This window comes from Colius striatus, chromosome 10 (assembly GCF_028858725.1).
Source record: "Colius striatus isolate bColStr4 chromosome 10, bColStr4.1.hap1, whole genome shotgun sequence".
Taxonomy (NCBI): Eukaryota; Metazoa; Chordata; class Aves; order Coliiformes; family Coliidae; genus Colius; species Colius striatus.
This window is the reverse complement of record NC_084768.1, coordinates 16,814,665-16,818,515: the sequence shown is the minus strand read 5'-3', so window position 1 is coordinate 16,818,515 and position 3,851 is coordinate 16,814,665.

The following is a 3,851-nucleotide window of genomic DNA, read 5'->3' as shown; positions in this document are numbered from 1 at the left end:
TGTGCATACTTTTTAAAATTTAACTTTAAATTCTAAATAAAATTTGAATTAAGAACAAAATTTGACTAAGCCAAGTTAGTGATTATTTCAACCTAAGCTGATGCCATCCATTTGCACTGGCTGCATGTGTGAATTGGTTCTGTAAAGACATTTAGCTTTTCAGAAGGTGTTTTGTTCTGTTGTCATTTTCTAGATTGAACCAACATTTCAGTTACATAAAAGAAACAAACAAAAGCCCACCACTCCTTAAATCCAAAAGGAATAATACTCTAAGGAAGTTATCAAACTAGTGGCAGCATTTCTTATTCTTCTGTTGCAGGATGCTGATCATAGAATCATAGAATGATAGGGATTGGAAGGGACCTTTAGATATCATCTAGTCCAACCCCCCAGCAGAAGCAGGTTCACCTAGATCAGGTCGCATAGGAACATGTCCAGGCGGGTCTTGAAGACTCCACACCCTCGATCAGGTCGCATAGAATCATGCTTTGGAACATAGCCTAGCTAGTCAATACATCTACACTAGATGTATTGACACTAGTTGACAGATGTTTGCATTTGAGGTTATTTGAGAAATGATATGTGAAGTTTTCATTGTTTCTAGGTGATGTGGGTTTTGAATGAGTTGTAAGCTTTTTCTACAGGAGGGTTCTGTAACTCAGTGCAGCACTGTGCTGCTCTGTCAACTTCAATATGTTAACTTTACAACAGGGGAAATTGACTTGATAAACTGTATTAATGTTAATCTAACTAGTTCATTAAAATATAGAAAACTATTAGTATTATTCAAATGAAAAAATGAAACTGTTAATCTAGCTGTAACAACTGGTAGAACACAGTTTAGATCTTGGAAATCCTCTTCTAATCAGACATTTCCCAAGTGGTTTATTTGTTATGTGTTGTCCCTTATATATGTTCTTATAGATATCGTTATATTCCATATAATTACACTACCTGGTCAAGCTGCATCCTTCTTAGGATTGTTATGGATTCTTAATGAACAGAATTAGTGTTATTGGAATGATCCTAATCTAGAAATACTCAACTGGGAGATTAAAACAACCTGCTTCTAACAAAGCAAATGTTTTCCCTATTCAAGAGCAGCCTTGGGCTGTGTGTGGTCTGCAGGGCAGAGCTTCTGGTGAACCTCATGGGCACAGCCAGGAACTTCTCTTACTGCACTAACCTTTGTTGTTACCTGCTTGGTGTAACTCAGTTGGACATCAGGAGCAGCTTCTGTTCTGCAGAGGCTCTTACCACTGCTAGAAGAGGTTAAAAGCAGAGAGCAGAGCCTGCAGTTGAGTCCTTGGAGTGTATGGACTTCCTTCAGGTGTGACCTCCATTTCCCAGGTAATGAAAATGGGTGTAGATGCTCTTAGAGGAACAGTTTCAAGACTTGCACTGAAATTGCATACAAATGGTTATACCCAAGTATGGGGCACTGATGGCCACGTGCTGGGCTGAGTAGCATCCAAGAATGGTAGTTTGTAGCCCCAGGCAAAAGCAGAAATAATTTGCAAGTATATGCAACTTGTTGCTGCTGATTGTTAAGGGTCTGATGTGTGTGGGTGGGCTCAGGAAGGGATTAAGCTCATTTGTAGAGTTTTAATCCAGTCCTGTTGGGTTAAACAGGACTGTCCAGATGCTGCTTGGGCCGTGTGGCTGATCCAGCTGACACTGAATTGCTTGTCCCCGTTTTTCAGGTTCCCAAAGTGGCTCATTGCAGGAGCATGCCAGACATGGATATGGGAAGGTGTGGGATGCAGAGTAGAGGGAAAGAAGCATAACTTCAGGCTGCCTTAAGACCCTTACAGCCTCAGAAACTCCAGATGTTTACATCTGTCTTTCCCAAACACCTAACGTGTGTGGGTGATTATTAATACACCACACAAGAAATGTAGCTGTAGCTATTCAGATATGTTCTAAAAATAGAGGGAAACACCCACAACAGAAGTAGATATTCAGGGTTTTTACAGAATAAATCTATAAATCTGATAAGCCAGAGACACATCTGGTATTTCTGCTGCCAGATCTTAACCCCTTCCCCATCCTCCCTGTCCCAAGGTATAGGGTTTTCCTAACAGTGAAAATATATTTTGATATAAGGAATCTTTATTTTAAATTTTGGAGCTGGCAGCAGCAAAGCAAATGCTTATTTGGGGTAGAGGGAAGGACTGGTGTTACACTTCAGTGTCACTGCGATGCATTTGCTTTCAAATGTCATCCTGCACAATGGATTAACTATTTCCATTCTGGTTTAGAGCTGTGCAGGAAAAAAATTGCCAGGCAAAAGTAACCTATGAAACTGTCTGTCATAAGATGATGCAAAGCTGACCCTACAGGTGACCATCTAGAAATGCATTAGAGAGGATAAAAGATCATGATAGGATGTATAATCCCATGTCTCTGGTGTTACTTGGGAGCAGAGATGAGGAAAATGGCTCTCAGGAAGGGTGCTTCCTTTCCATTGGGGGACTCCTGCAGCTCTCCAGTCTGCTTTGCTTGGGGGAAGAGGGAAGCCAATCAGCAGAGCCCTGATCTGCTCTCTCCTTGTCCTCATCGTTAGGAAAACTCAGCTGAAATCCAGTTATCTTCTGGAATACTTTCTTAAACTGTGCTTCTGTGGTGGGGAACAAGGTTCACATTGAGGCTGCTGCCTCTTCTGGGTTGTGGTGACGACTGCAACGGAGGGGAGATGGCTGGGCTTTCCAGGGAAGCCATGACCATATGGTTGACTTGTATGTATCTGTGGTTTGCAGCTCTGATAATCAAAAAATCTGTGGAAGGTGATCTGAGTTCTAACAAAGTCCAGGCCTGATAATAGAGAGATGAGCTTTTTAGTTAGTGGTGAGATATTTACCTGTCCACATGGAGCAGGCTGTTAGTTAAATATTGATTTAACAGAGGAGCTGTGCTCTGTTCCTGTTTGAGCTGACTGCAAACACCATGCTGCAGGTGCTTGTTGATATTTCCTTGTTTCATATTGGTCATACTGTACTCTGAAGCAGAGCACTGAGGCTGTCAAGCAAAGATCCTCTCTGCCATTCCTTCAGGTGTCAGTTGTCTTTGTGCTCTGGTGTCTGCCGTGACCATATGGACATCAGTGTGACCCTCAGACAGTCTGGGGAGTCATGGAAAGAGTGACCTCACCGGTGTAGAGTTTAATCTCTCCTCCTCCAATGGATTTGATTTCTGCTGGCGAGGCTCCACTCAGCCACACAGAAACCCAGCAACCAGCAAAACTCCTTGGGGAAGAGTCCTCCCTCTGCATGGAGGATGAACATCAATATTCATGAGCTGTTACTCATTTACTCTGGTAAGCATTAGAAGTTCTGTGTAACACCATTCCATCTCTTTCCAGAGTAATCGCCCTTTGACAGGAGGGCCCGTTCCCAACAGCCACAGTGTGCTTGGGAAAAGCTCTTTCTTCTAAGCAATGCTGGTTTCTGCAAGCAAACGTCTTCTAATGGCATTTTTTTTCTGTTTGTAAGCATTTGCCAGGCTTAAATGACTATCACTTTCTAACCTGACGATGACAAGTAGAAGTGGCTCAGGCTCTGAAGTGTGAAGGGTCTGTGAACAGTGTGGTCAGATCTATGCTTCTGGTTCAGCAGCCCCTAAAATTTATTTAGTGATTGATATGGTCTTCCCTTGATGTATCAACCTAAGGATTTAGCAGAGTCGCAAGGGGTTTCCCTATCATTTCAGTGAAGGAAGTAATAAATAGAAGACTTTATAGCATGGTAATTATTTGTTTTGGCTGCATTTAAGGGGACAGAACCAGGCTGCTGTTGTTGAGGGAGCATCAATGTTGACTGCATAAGCAGCAGCATTATGTGATGCCTTTTGAG